The 15829-nt window shown below is 48.0% G+C and overlaps 1 pseudogene; it reads left to right on the top strand.

Annotated features, from left to right (window-relative positions):
* The first annotated feature begins 2352 nt into the window (after positions 1-2352).
* LOC123144205 (cell division cycle protein 48 homolog) overlaps positions 2353-15829 on the top strand; it is a 67581-nt pseudogene continuing 54104 nt past the window's right edge.

The following is a 15829-nucleotide window of genomic DNA, read 5'->3' as shown; positions in this document are numbered from 1 at the left end:
TATGTCTGGTTAGGGAGGCTGAGATTGAACTCAGAAGACCACGTCTTCACCTTATTCCTCTTGAGCTAAGGTCACTTAGTCCTCGTCCAATCCCTCGGGTAAGTCTTCAAGATAAACTTTAAACATTTCACAGACTTCGTTCACCGGCGATCCACAATGACTCTTGGATCCTCATAACGCGGCGCCTAACCGACTGGAAGATCACAGTCTTCAAGTGTAATAAGTCTTCAGATCACGCAAAACAGAAAGACTTCAGTGATGCCGAACACTCTTTGGGCTTTGAGTGTTTTGGGTTTTGTCCTCGCAAGGATTCTCTCTCAAAGGCTTTGGAGGTGAGTTGCTCTCAAACGACAAAAGCCGTGTACTAACTCTGAGCAGCCACCAATTTATGATGGAAGGGGGTGGCTATTTATAGCCAAGGGATAACCCAACATGATTTGTCCGAAATGACCCTTGGTCATTGGGGAACCGACACGTGTCCAACGGTCAAACACACGCGACAGCTTGACTTGGGCTGCAAGCCAAGCTGACTCATCCAACTCAGGATAAGATTTTCTCTCATTTGTCTTCGCTTGAAAACATCGGATTTGGGTTGAGCATCACGTTAGTTTTCTGACTTTGTTCACTTGGACCCCACTTGACAGTTCGGTGGTTCCTATAACTCAAGAAAGAAGAAAATGAAACTACGAAAGAAACTATGTCTTCGCACTCCATTGTCTAAAAGCAAATGTCTTCACGTGTCATTATCTTCGACACGTATGTCTTCGCGAACCACCAATGTCTTCAACGTCTTCATATATTTTTAGGGGTCATTTTTGATTGGTAAATCGAATCAATAGGGACTTCTATCTGTGTTCTCCAGTGCATCTCACAAACACATTAGTCCCTCCAACCAAGTTTACCGTCAATACTCCAAAACCAATTAGGGGTGGCACTAGATGAATACGAACAATATAAATTTCTTCATCTGAAGGTTGATTGAAGAATGAATTAACACACAAGCAAATGAGCAAGTGTATATAAACGCGACTTAAGAGATTCTTTGTGTGAAATTGGGTAATAGAAAGGGCGAGGAAGATAGGTATATAATGGACTGAATACTGAAGAAACAAGTGGACATGCAGTTTCAATCTAAGTGCCCATCTGAATCTAAATACTAAATGCTAGTTTCAGATGTGGATAAATGATAATGAAGAACTAAATGAATAGGAACTAATAAATTAAGTTGATGATAAGCTAAGCTGCAGGGGAACAACATATGCTTGCGTGCTCGATTGTTGGCAGAATCCCAACATAACTATGGAAAGCAATCCACCACAAGTGACGTGTACTAGTCAGAACTAAACGAGCCAATTCCTCTAATCTCTCTTCCGATCTATGGCAGAAGTGTAGATATCCCTTGTCAAATCTTCCTTCTTACAAACAAGCAAGCAAATGAAGGGTAAATAGACTGAACCGCCAAATACTAAGAATGCGCTCACAAATGACGATCCAACCTGCAAAATCAACATTGACAAACAAACATGGTATCAAAGCAACAAACTAATTTCTTTCAACGTGGTTACGAAAATAATTAATTAGTTTTGGAGCATTCATCCAGTATTGACACACTCCTTTAGAAGAAGAAAAAGAACAGCATAACAAACACAAACTGCGCGAAATGAAATTGGGGATGGGAATCAAAAGAGGGATAACCGATCGGGAACCACTTTAGCAGCATCCTTCATCTATCTCCCCCTCGGCCAGGCTCCATCTTTCCACTGCCACAACACGTAAATGTAGATAGCATTTGGGCAGAAAAATAAAGACAGACCGATTGGGAGAGAACATGAAGGGCATGAGCACACGTGATGTTGACGGAGGGAGAGGAAGAATAAGCGTCTGTCTCTGTCACCGCATCAATTTGGCAGAGGGAAAAGAAAAGAAGAAGCTCCGGTCGTCGCCGGAGACGGGCCCAACGGGTGAAGGCTGATGGCGAGCCCGGCGGGAGAGCTCTTCCGACCTCCTCCTCCCCGTACCACCCTTTCCCCTACCTCCTGCCGTTGTAGGACAGCAGGCCTCCCTCCTCTCAGCGCTCACCGCTGTCCATGGAGCAAGCCCCTGCCGCTCACGTGCACATCCATCTCAGCGTTACTTTGCAGCTACGTACACGTGGACGAATATGAGGCGAACGATCTCGACTCGGAACGTACGGGCCTTCCAACCCGAGTCGATTTCTTCAGGCCGGGCCTTCAAAAGGGGGGCTCACCGCCTCACCCCCAGGTACCCTCTTCACCGCAACACGAAGCTAAGCCCTCGACATCAAACGAGAGTAGTAATCCACGAGAGATGCAGCGAATCGACCGAAACGCGATGGCGAGCGTGGCGGCGTCGAAGAAGGCGGCGAACCGGCTGGTGGTGGAGGAGGCCACCACCAACGATGACAACTCTGTGTGCACCCTCCACCCCGCCACCATGGAGAAGCTCTCCATATTCAAAGGCGACGTCGTGCTGCTCAAGGGCAAGCGCCGCCACAACACGGTCTGCATGGCACTGCCCGATGACACCTGCGAGGGGCACAAGCTCGGGATCATTAATCAACAAGGTGGCCCGCTTCAACCTACGCGTGCGCATCGCCGACGTCGTGTCGGTGCACCTGTGCCATGACGCCAAGTTCGGCAGACGCGTGCACATCCCCCCTTGGACGACACCGTCGAGGGCATCGCGGGGAACCTCTTCGACGCCTACCTCAAGCCCTACTTTGTGGACGCCTACCGCCCGGTCCACAAGGGTGACCTCTTCCTTGTGCGTGGCGGCATGCGGAGCGTCGAGTTCAAGGGCATGGAGATCGACCCCGCGATGGACTACTGCGTCGTGGCGCCCGACACGGAGATATTCTACGAGGGCGACCCGGTCAAGCGAGAGGACAAGGAGAGGCTCGACGGCGTCGGCTACGGCAAGGTGGGTGGCATGGGAAAACCGCTCACTCTGATCAGGAGCTCGTCGATCTGCCGCTCAGGCATCCGCAGATCTTCAAGAGCATTGGCGTCAAGCCTCCCAAGGGCATCCTCCTCTATGACCCTCCCAGGTCGGGCAAGACGCTGATCGCCAGCGTGGTCGCCAATGAGACCGGGGCCTTCTTCTTCCTCATCAACGGCCCGGAGATAATGTCCAAGATGGACGGAGAGAGTGAGAGCAACCTGAGGAAGGCCTTCGAAGAAGCCGAGAAGAACGCGCCCTCCATCATATTCATCGACGAGATCGACTCCATTGCTCCGAACAGGGAGAAGACTCTATTGGGTGCTGGACAGCAACAATGCGCTACACAAATTCACCGACACGGCAAATATGCACACTACACAGCCCCTTCCACTTGTGATGAACTTTGAGGACAGATTCAACCAACAAGTAAGTAGCGAAATAACACAAACAACATGCACATGTGACACAGGATTTAATGTGAAAAAACCTCCTCAACTTGAGGAGTAAAAAACCACGGCTATGGACCGACCGGTCCACAAAACTTCACTATGAGAATGATGAGTACAAAGTCTTCTCTAGAACCTCTAGAGAGATTTACAACACACTCTCCACGTTGCCAACCGGCAACAGCAACAACAACCACAAGAAGCAAGATTTCAGCAAAGCAGAGTTTACACAGCTTCTGTACCCTTCAGTGTTTTGCAAACTGCTCTTAAACTACTGAACCAAACATCACCAAATTTGGCAGACACGTAGACACATGAGTTCTTGACATCCCCTCCAAATTTCAGCTCAATCGGACATCATTTGCCTACCCAAACTGTTCGTCTCCCAAAACTACTCTGTTCTAAAACTGTAGCAGTCAGAGCTGACAAAACCACTCTCAAATCTGATGCTCCACTAACCCAATCCTCAAACCAGCTAACCAGATCAAAGTACTCAAAGTAAAGGAACGAGCTCACCAAGTTTGGGGTCGATCCAAGCACATTTGAGCCTCCAACCACCAGCTTGAACACAGTCTAGTCAGATGCAGCAAATCTGGACAGAACCTCTGCTTCTTCTTCTTCCTCTCTCTCAGGTTGTGTTTTCTCTTGTGTGCTCTCACTCTCACTCCCACGAATGGCAGCCGCCACCAGCAGGGGTGGAGTGGCTAGGGTTTTCTCCTTGCTTCACTTCACTTGAAAGCACTCTCAACCGTTGGATGCAGCGAGGATCAACGGCTGACATGTGTTGGACTTATGGGCTGATGTTTGGCTGCCAACACACCTCCATGTGGAGGGACTTAGCCCAACAAACTCCCCCTTCCGACATCATGGAGGGTCTCACTGCCTTCCGGCAGCCATGCTAGCGAGACGGCGGCATACTTCAAGTTTCTTCATTGTCACCAGTTTAGTCAGCATATCAGCCCCATTGTCATCGGTGTGAACCTTCTCAAGTTGCATTTTCTTGGAATACAACACATCTCGAATCCAATGATAACAGACCTCTATATGCTTAAACCTTGAATGAAAGATTGAATTCTTACTTAAGTGGATAGCACTTTGGTTGTCACAAAACAACACATATTTGCCTTACTTAAAACCAAGCTCACAAGCCAACCGTTTCAGCCACAATAGTTCTTTGCTCGCCTTTGTTACTACAATGAATTCAGCTTCAGTTGTATTCAATGCCACACATTTTTGCAGCCTGCTTTACCATGACACCGCTCCCCCTGGATAGGTAACCAAGTAACCTGAAGTAGACTTCCTTCTGTCAACATCTCCAGCCATGTCAGAATCTGAAAAAGCAACCAGCTTGGCTTCACCACCACCAAAGCAAAGTTTCATATTTGTCCTGCCCCGGAGATATCTCAAAATCCACTTCACGGCTTCCCAATGAGGTCTTCTTGGATTGGACATAAATCTGCTGACAGTACTAACCGCATGAGCAATGTCAGGCCTTGTACATACCATAGCATACATCAAACTCCCTACCGCTGAAGCATAAGGAACATGATGCATTTCCTTTTTCTTCTCATCAGTGGTAGGACATTGCTTTCTGGTCAACTTGAAATGGGCTGCTAGTGGACAACTCACAACTTTAGCATTTTTCATCCTGAACTTCTGAAGTACCTTCTCAATATACTTCTCTTGAGACAAGTACAACTTGTTGCAATTTCTGTCTTGCTCAATTCTCATCCGGAGAATGTTCTTTGTTGGACCTAAGTCTTTCATAGCAAAACATTTGCTCAACTTCTTCTTTAACTTAGCAATCCTAGAGACATTCTTGCCAACAATCAGGATATCATCAACATAGAGCAATAATATGATGAAATCATCACCTGAGAACCTCTGAATAAACACAAAATGGTCTGAGCTGCACTTCTTGTAGCCTTGCTCCCCCATGACAGTTTCAAACTTCATGTATCATTGTCTTGGTGCTTGTTTCAGGCCATAGAGACTTTTCTTCAGCTTACACACATAGTCTTCTTTGCCTATCACAAGAAACCCCTCATGTTGCTCCATGTATATTTCTTCCTCCAACTCACCATGAAGGAATGCAGTCTTCACATCCATTTGCTCAACCTCCAAGTTGAGACTTGCTGCCATGCCAAGGATTACTCTTATGGATGCCATTTTCACAACTGGGGAAAAGATATCATCATAGTCAATGCCTTTTCTCTGGCCGAATCCTTTTACATCTAGCCTGGCCTTGTACCTTGGATGTGATGTGTGCTCTTCTTGCTTGATTCTGTAGACCCACTTGTTCTTCAAAATTTTCTTGCCCTTGGGCAACTTCATCAACTCATAAGTATGATTCTTATGCAAGGAATACATCTCTTCTTGCATAGCATTTTCCACTCTTTTTTGTGCTCATCTTCCATTGCATCTGCAAAGCATTCAGGTTCTGAACCATCAGATAATAACACCCCGTATTGATCTGAGGGATACCTACTGGAAGGAATTCGACCCCTGTTGGATCTTCTGAGTGGAGCAGCTGGTGGACTTTCTGGTGCTGGTGCTTCCTACTGATCCAGATCATCAACTTCAGCATCATACTCTTGTTGTTGCTGCTGGGGAGCATCTTCTTCACCCGCACCACCATGTACATCATTTTGTACATCTTCGGCATCTGCTTCAACTTGCACGGGAGCTAGAGCTGCAGGAACTGGGTCAGAATCAATCATGTCTTGTTGCTGCTGAGGAGGAACCTGCCCCTTTGTCTTCACAATATCCTCAATCGTTTGGTCTTCAACAAACACAACATCACGGCTTCTCACAACTTTCCTTGTTATAGGGTCAAATAGCTTGTAGCCAAACTCATCACCATCATAGCCAAGAAAGATACACTGCCGTGTCTTCGAATCAAGCTTTGACCTTTCATCTTGAGGAATATGAACAAAGGCCTTGCACCCAAAAACCTTCAGGTGGTCATATGGGACATCCTTGTCACACCAGACCTTGTTAGGAACATCTCCCTGCAAAGGATAACTTGGTGAGAGATTAATAAGATAAACTGCAGTCATCAAAACCTCACCCCAAAAGTGTTTGTGTAGCTTTGTACTTGACAACAAGCATCTAACTCTCTCCACAATTGTCCTGTTCATCCTCTCAGCAAGACCATTCAGCTGTGGTGTCTTCGAGGGAGTAAATTGATGCCTAATACCTTGCTGCTTGCAATATGCATCAAATGGCCCAATGTACTCTCCTCCATTATCAGTGCGAATGCACTTGATCTTCTTCTCAGTTTCTCTCTCAACCGAGGCTTGGAATTGCTTGAATACACCTAGTACTTGATCTTTGGTCCTCAAAGTGAAGGCCCAAACTTTCCTGGAAAAGTCATCAATAAAAGTCACAAAGTACTTAGCACCACCAAGAGATCTTACCAACATATTGCAAACATCGGAATGTATCAAGTCCAGCTTCTCGGGCTTCTTGTGAGGAGGTAGAGTCTTGAAGGCAACTCGGTGTTGCTTCCCTGCTAGACAATCTGAACATTTCTTGATGTGAACTCCTTTCACACCCTTCAACAATTTTTTCTTCACTAGCACTGTCATCCCCTTCTCACTCATGTGCCCAAGTCTCTTGTGCCATAGAGCACATTGATCATCATTCTCTAGTGCATTGACAGAAGCACTAAAGAGCTTAGCATGAACATGATACAACACTGAGACCATTTTACCTCTTGCAATAATCATGTTGCCTTTGGTGAGCTTGTACTGCCCTTTTCCAAAACTGCTCAACTAATCATCTCCATCAAGCAAACCAACTGAAATAATATTGAGACGAAGTGCCTCGACATGCCTCACAAATTTGAGGACTAACCTTGTACCATTTGCAGTCTCCAAATGCACATCTCATTTTCCAATGATGGCTGCTCTATCATTGTTCCCCATCTTCACAACACCAAAATCACCTGATATATAGTTAGTGAAGAGCTCTCTGCGAGATGTAGCATAAATGGTAGCACCGCTGTCCGGTATCCAAATCATCTCGTCACCATCCACAAGGTTGATGGTTTCATCAGAAACAACAGTGACCTTCTCCTCAATAGTGGAACCAAATCTGCCCTCATTTTCTTCATGCATAACAAGCATGATGTCCTTTTCTACTGCAGTAACTCGGTTGCCCTCTATATCACTATCACTGTCAACTTGCTTCTGATCTTGCTTCTTATTTTTCTTTTTGTCTTTCTTCCACTTGTCACATTGCCACTTAATGTGGCCCTTCTGATGGCAGTGATGACACTCTTTCTGCCCCTTTACCTGGACCTCTGCTCTTACTTCTCCCCCTGGACTGAGTGACCAGCACCTCTGAATGTGAGGAAGAACTAGCTTCAGCCACCTTTCTGGACTCTTCATTTAGTACCCTGGTTTTCACAAGATTCCAAGTGACAACTCCATTAGGTGCTGAATTGCAAACCGTGACCTTAAAGGCCTCCCAGCTGTCCGGTAATGAGCCTAGTAGTAGCAAAGCTCTCACTTCATCTTCAAATGTTATTGCCATTGAGGAAAGCTGATTTATAATGCCTTGGAATGTATTCACATGATCTGCAATTAGAATGCCCTCTTTGTACCTCAAGCACATCAATTGTTTGATCAAGAACATCTTGTTTGTACCTTCTTTTCGGGCAAACAACTCTTCCAATTTCTGCCATAAGGTGCGTGCATGTGTCTCATCAATGATATGGCTCAAAACATTGTCATCGACCCATTGCCGAATGAACCCACAAGCTTGGCGATGATGTACTTTCCACTGACCTTCCTCAATGCCCTCCGGCATCTCAGTGGAGAACACTGGCTTCCAGTATTCTTTCACATATAACAAGTCCTCCATCTTTCCCTTCCATGCTTGATAATTTGTACCATTCAAAGATATCATCCTGCTGGTATTCACTTCCATCTTTCACCACAAGAAACTCAGCAATTTGCACAAGCAAACCAAGGCTCTGATACCACTTTGTTGGGTGCTTGACAGCAATAATGCGCTACACAAATTCACCGACACGGCAAATATGCACACTACACAGCCCCTTCCACTTGTGATGAACTTTGAGGACATATTCAACAAGTAAGCAGCGGAATAACACAAACAACATGCACATGTGACACGGGATTTAACGTGGAAAAACCTCCTCAACTTGAGGAGTAAAAAACCACGGCTGTGGATCGACCGGTCCACAAAACTTTACTATGAGAATGATGAGTACAAAGTTTTCTCTAGAACTTCTAGAGAGATTTACAACACACTCTCCATGTTGCCAACCGGCAACAGCAACAACAACCATAAGAAGCAAGATTTCAGCAAAGCAGAGTTTACACAGCTTCTGTATCCTTCAGTGTTTTGCAAACTGCTCTTAAACCACTGAACCAAACAACACCAAATTTGGCAGGCAAGTAGACACATGCGTTCTTGACATCTCCTCCAAGTTTCAGCTCAATCGGACATCATTTGCCTACCCAAACTGTTCGTCTCCCAAAACTATTCTGTTCTGAAATTGCAGCAGTCAGAGCTGACGAAACCACTCTCAAATCTGATGCTCCACTGACCCAATCCTCAAACCAGCTAACCAGATCGAAGTACTCAAAGTAAAGGAACGAGCTCACCAAGTTTGGGGTCGATACAAGCACATTTGAGCCTCCAACCACCATCTTGAACACTGTCTAGTCAGATGCAGCAAATCTGGACAGAACCTCTGCTTCTTCTTCTTCCTCTCTCTCAGGTTGTGTTTTCTCTTGTGTGCTCTCACTCTCACTCCCACGAATGGCAGCTGCCACCAGCAGGGGTGGAGTGGCTAGGGGTTTCTCCTTGCTTCACTTCACTTGGAAGCACTCTCAACCGTTGGATGCAGCGAGGATCAACGGCTGACATGTGTTGGACTTATGGGCTGATGTTGGGCTGCCAACACACCTCCATGTGGAGGGACTTAGCCCAACAGACTCACGGTGAGGTCGAGAGGCGCATCGTCTCCCAGCTGCTGACGCTGATGGATGGCATGAAGGCCCACATGCATGTCATCGTCATGGGAGCCACGAATCGCCCCAATAGCATCGACCCTGCCTTGAGGTGCTTCGGGAGGTTCGATCGCGAGATCGACATCGGCGTGCCGGACGAGGTCGGGCGCCTCGAAGTGCTTCGCATCCACACCAAAAACATGAAGCTGGACAAGGACGTCAACCTGGAGGTGGTTGCCAAGGATACGCACGGCTACGTCGGCGCCGACTTGGCCGCGCTCTACACCGAGGCGGCGCTGGAGTGCATCAGGGAGAAGATGGACATGATCGACTTAGAGGATGACACCATCGACGGCGAGATCTTGAACTCCATGGCCGTCACCAATGACCACCTTAAGACGGGCCTCGTCGGCACAAACCCGTCCGCGCTACGTGAGACCGTCGTGGAGGTGCCCAACGTCAGCTGGAACGATATCGGCGGCCTCGATAGCGTCAAGAGGGAGCTGCAAGAGACCGTTCAGTACCCGGTCGAGCACCCGGAGAAATTCAAGAAGTTCGGTATGTCGCCGTCCAAGGGCGTCCTCTTCTACGGGCCACCAGGATGCGGCAAGACCTTGCTGGCGAAGGTGATCGCTAACAAGTGCCAGACCAACTTCATCAGCATCAAGGTGCCAGAGCTGCTCACCATGTGGTTTGGTGAGAGCGAGGCCAATGTGTGCGAGATCTTCGACAAGGCGCGCCAGTCTGCGCCGTGTGTGCTGTTCTTTGACGAGTTCGACTCCATCGCAACCCAAAGAGGCGGCAGAGTGGGCGACGCTGGTGGCGCGGCGGATAGGGTCCTAAACCAGCTGATGAAGCTATGTACCTAGGGTAGGGTCATGGACCTGACCTAGACATCCTCCCCTAGGATAGCACCCTAAAGCCAGGATCATTCAAAGAGTACCATCATCCACTCGACCATAACGTTCCACTCAGAAGAATCAATGTCATTCGACCGTCGCAAAAGTGGCTCGACAGGCAGAAGAGCTAAAGTCACTCTGCACGAACAACGGTTGAGCATTTACTTGTAGGCTCAATTGTCATTTATAGCACCTAAATACAGGCGTTACCAGTAACGTCTCCATCTTTATGTACCTTAAACCCTTTGTAACTGAGGGCGAGAGGGGTCTGGCAAACTCTATATAAGCCACCCCCTCCTCAGGGACAAGGGTTCGCACCCCCTGTAACACACACGCATATAATCCAGTCGACCGCCTCCGGGCTCTGAGACGTAGGGCTATTACTTCCTCTGAGAAGGGCATGAACTCGTAAAACTCGCGTGTACAACTCCTCCATAGCTAGGATCTTGCCTCTACATCCCTACCCCCATTCTACTGTCAGACTCAGAACCACGACAGTTGGTGCCCACCGTTGGGCAGGTGTCTTAGCGACTTGTTGGAGAAGTTGCGATTTTTCCGATCCCCATCAACATGGTTTCGGGCGGAGGTTTGGCCGAGGGCCGCGAGATCCATCTTGGTGCGCTCGTGTTCGTCGCCGACGACTCCGCTTGGCTCCAAGAAGCGCGACTTGATGTCGAGGCGCTCCCCGTCCGCAGGGCAACGCACTTTCGCGCGTGCATCCGTGGCGTCGTCCTACGGCAGCCGTCGACTCAGTATCAATCGACTCCTGTGCTGACCCCCTCCCTGCCGCCCGCCGGAGCAAGCGTTCCGGTCGATCGAGGCTTCAGCGGTGGGTGAACCATGAGGTGGCTCGCCAGTCGGTCACCCCCCAAGTCGTGGCAATCGAGCCTGACGAAACTCTTTACGGCCTGTTCGACTGGCTCTGTAGAGACTGCATCCAAGTGCGACAACAGCGACCCCGCGGCAGAAGTTTTGATGGTCAATGGACCACGCAGTCCTCCTGGCTTCACTCGTGAAGAAGGAGGCGACGGGGGCGGCGATCCGTCGCGTGTTCACGAAGAGTACCGCCCCGAACCCCTCTCTTCGCAACGAAGGGAAGAACTTCGCCGCCGGAACATGGATGCGCTTCACACTCCTATCGTTGGAGAAACCCCTGAGGCCCAGGCCTTGGAGGAGGCGCGCCTGGCCAACTTGGCTGAGCGGACTTGACTGGAGAACCTCCAGCGCGCACTCGATGAGCGTGCTCGGCAGTGTATCCCCGAGTCCAGTTGATGTCAACTTTTTCTGCCTCCGACTCAGGTATACCGAACTCCGATCCAGAATCTCGCAGCTGCGGCCCGAATAGTGGAGTCAATCCAACCTTCCCAGTCAGAAGCTGGTCGAGGTCTGGTGCAGATCCGGGCTTTGCTCCGTGCGGCGGGAGAGCAGAATACATCAGTATCTCAGTCGTGGAATAGGATCCATAGCAGATCCGTGGTTGCAGACACAACCCAGTCGGCTCACAGCCCGAGATCGCCCCCGAGGCATTAAGGACGTGAAGACCGGCGAGATCAGTACAGAAACCGCGAGCAGTATGATCACCGACTCGATCACGATGATTGTCGTCGAGTGCCCACGCCTCCCCCAAGGAGTGGGTCATACGTGCCTCGGCAGCATGATGACAGACATCCTCACAGTGGTGGGCGAAGGATTGCAGTCGACCCCAGGGAGCCGGGCTTTGATGCGAGATCTATTCTTGTTCAGGGTCTGGTTAACAGAAACAGAGCTCACAGAGAGGGTCATGACAGAGATTTCCCAACCAGCAGCAGGGTACATGTCTCAGGTCCAGAGTGCTTCAGCAGAGCCATCAGGGCTGCGGTGATACCTCCCAACTTCAGGTTGGCGACTGGAGTCAGTAAGTTCACTAGCGAGTCCAAGCCTGATACTTGGCTTGAGGATTATCGAGTGGCTGTACAGATTGGTGGTGGCAATGATGAAGTGTCCATGAAGCACCTTCCTTTGATGTTGGAGGGCTCAGCCAGAGCGTGGCTGAATCAGTTAGCGCCTGGTAGTATTTATACTTGGGAAGATTGTAACGCCCTCGATGCGGCTATATCTCCTACGTGTCGAAGCACGACTTAGAGGCATAACCACATTGAAAGCAATATCGCAAGTGAGGTAATCATCATAACAACCCACATAAATAAGTAAAGGGAAAGGTACATAGTTGGCTTACACTCGCCACATCACACAAATATCATAAATAACATTACATTCATCCAATACAATCAGGGTACGACTACGGTACCAAAATAAAGATCAACCCCTAAATGCGACAAAGTCCCCGATCGCCCCAACTGGGCACCACTACTGATCATTTGGGAAAGACACGTAGTAACGACGAGAGTCTTCATCGAACTCCCACTTGAGCTCGGTCATGTCATCTGGAACAGTATCATCGGTCCCTGCATCTGGTTTTGGAAGGAATCTGTGAGTCACGGGGACTCAGCAATCTCACACCCTCGCGATCAAGACTATTTAAGCTTAAAGGTAAGGTAATGTATGATGTAGAGCTGCAGCAAGCGACTAGCATATACGGTGGCTAACATATTCGCAAAAGAGAGCGAGAAGAGAAGGCAAAAGCACGATCGAACAACTATGATCAAGAAGTGATCCTAGAACAACCTACTTCAAGCATTACTCCAACACTATGTTCACTTCCAGGACTCCGCCGAGAAGAGACCATCACGGTTACACACACGGTTGATGCATTTTAGTTAAGTTAAGTTTTAGGTTATCTACAACCGGACATTAACAAATTCCCATCTGCCTATAACCGCGGGCATGGCTTTCGAAAGTTCAAATCCCTGCAGGGGAGTCCCAACTTATCCCATCACAAGCTCCCACTGTCAACGAAGGATATTCCTTCTCCCAAGACAATCCGATCAGACTCGGCATCCCGGTTACAAGACATCCTCGACAATGGTAAAACAAGTCCAGCAACACCGCCCGAATGTGCCGACCAATCCCGATAGGAGCTACACATATCTCGTTCTCAGGGCACACTCAGATGAACACTACGTACAACTAAAACCAACCCTCAAGTTTTCCCGAGGTGGCGCTGCAAGTGGCTCTGTTTGGACCAACACTCAGAGGAGCACTGGCCCGAGGGGGTTTAAATAAAGATGACCCTTGGGCTCCGGAAACCCAAGGGAAAAAGAGGCTAGGTGGCAAATGGTAAAACCAAGGTTGGGCATTGCTGGAGGAGTTTTATTCAAGGCTAACTATCAAGGGGTTCCCATTATAACCCAACCGTGTAAGGAACGCAAAATCCGGGAACATAACACCGATATGACGGAAACTAGGGCGGCAAGAGTGGAACAAAACACTAGGCATAAGGCCGAGCCTTCCATCCTTTACCAAGTATATATGTGCATTAAGATAAACAAGATAATATGGTGATATCCCAACAATAAACAATGTTCCAACAAGGAATGATCTCCAATCTTCACCTGCAACTAGCAACGCTATAAGAGGGACTAAGCAAAGCGGTAACATAGCCAAACAATGGTTTGCTAGGACGGGTGGGTTAGAGGTTTGGCATGTCAATATGGGAGGCATGATAAGCAAGTGGTAAGTATCGTAGCACAGGCATAGCAAAAGAGCGAGCATCTAGCAAGCAAAGATAGAAGTGATTTCGAGGGTATGGTCATCTTGCCTGCAAAGTACTCCGAGTTGCCTTGATCCTCGTAAGCGAACTCAACGGGCTCCTCATTCACAAACTCGTCTCCCGGCTCTACCCAAACAAGAACAACAAGAGAAAGGAGCACAATCAACCACGTGCAATGCTCAAGCAACATGATGCAACATGGTATGATATGCGGGATGCGGTATGTGATGCATATGCAAGATTTGCAAAGGAGTGATTGAACCTGGCCTCAACTTGGAAAACCAAGAGTGCCACTGGAAAGGTGAGTTGATTTCGGTTGAAATCGATATAAAGATCACCAGAATCGGATGCACGGTTTGGAAATGGCAAGCAAAACAAATATGGCACCGGTCTGCGATAATCAGCAAGTAGCCATCTAAATGCAACAAGAACACCATGCTACAACACTCAAACATAACAAAAAAATACATGGCAGGGATCCACTCATGAAGCTTGACAAAAGAAGAACACTGAGCTACGGCTAATTCATCTATTAACAGGTTCAAACAAGCATGGCAAAAATGCAAATGATAACAGGTTTCAGACTTAGTGAAATTAACACAAGTCTGGAATTTATCATCAGGAAGCAATCTTTCGAGCATGAAAACTACATGCTACAGGAACATATCATGGCAAAGAAAGGCATGGAATGAAGCTACTCTAAGCATATAACAAAAGTCCCTTAGTGACCTTGAGCCAAAAGGGATCAGAAAATACAATTGCAAGCATGTGAACATAGCAAAAACATAAACAGATTCAGACTTTGTGAAAAACTGGAGCATGCAAAACAGTTAACAAGTAGGCATGTTTACGAGCTCGATGCACTCACTACAGAGCATGGCATTACAAACTAAGCATACACCCATCAAGAAGACATGGCATAGAAGCTAGAAATGGCAAGAACAACAACATAGCATGCACGGATCAATAGCAACATCCTCGGCAAAATCGCTAAACATGTCAACAATCTGCCAGGATCATTTTATAGCAAACGTAGAGCTCGATTGACTCAAGCTAGGGTGCTCCATAATTTCAAATAAAGACATGGATGGATAGAGCACCACAATGTTAACAAAACATCCTTACTAATCATTCTCCAAAGAGGCACGGATCACTAGGAAACAACATGGACATATGATATAAAAACAAAAGCAGGACAAGGACTTAGTGAAAAACTAAGTCCCTGAAATCAGCATCAACGATTATGCTACTTTGCATGCTTGTGCTAGTCACCACATAGATCACAAAAATACATGGCAAGCACCTCTGTAAAGATAACATGACATTCATCAAAACACATGTAGAGCTCAGGATCATAGCATGCACACATTAATCATGGCAAAAATGACAAAAGGCCATTTGCTTAAACAGATCTGAAATATTCCTCATATAGCCCTCTTCCAACAGCATTTTAGGCATCAAGATGAGCTCAAATGAAAATGATGCAATGAGATGAAATGATGTACTCGTCGAGCCGAACATTTTGATATGCTACACACATGAATCGGAGCTACGGGTGCAGAGTTATGGCATGCCAAAGTATGCAAAAATGCTAGGGTTAGGGACAAAAAAGTCAACCGAGGGAGGTTTCAGATCTGGATCTGGCCGGGGCACTGTAGCTGCACACGACTCCCGAGGTTCGCTGGAGACAGGGAAGACGCCGGAGCTGCAGGAGGTGGCCGGAGACGGAGGTGCGCCGGCGAGGAGAGGAAGAGGCGGCAGGGCGGCACGCCTCGGTGGCGGTGCGGCGACGCGGTGGCGGCGGCCGGGCGGCAAGCTGGGCGGCGGCGAGGACGCCTTTGGTTGGCGGCGAGAAGCTGCGCGGCAGAGGCCGGCGAGCCGGCGAGA

The sequence above is a fragment of the Triticum aestivum genome, chromosome 1A (genome assembly GCF_018294505.1).
Source record: "Triticum aestivum cultivar Chinese Spring chromosome 1A, IWGSC CS RefSeq v2.1, whole genome shotgun sequence".
Taxonomy (NCBI): domain Eukaryota; kingdom Viridiplantae; phylum Streptophyta; class Magnoliopsida; order Poales; family Poaceae; genus Triticum; species Triticum aestivum.
Note: the sequence above shows the minus strand (reverse complement) of the source record. Positions and strands in the feature narration are given on the sequence as shown.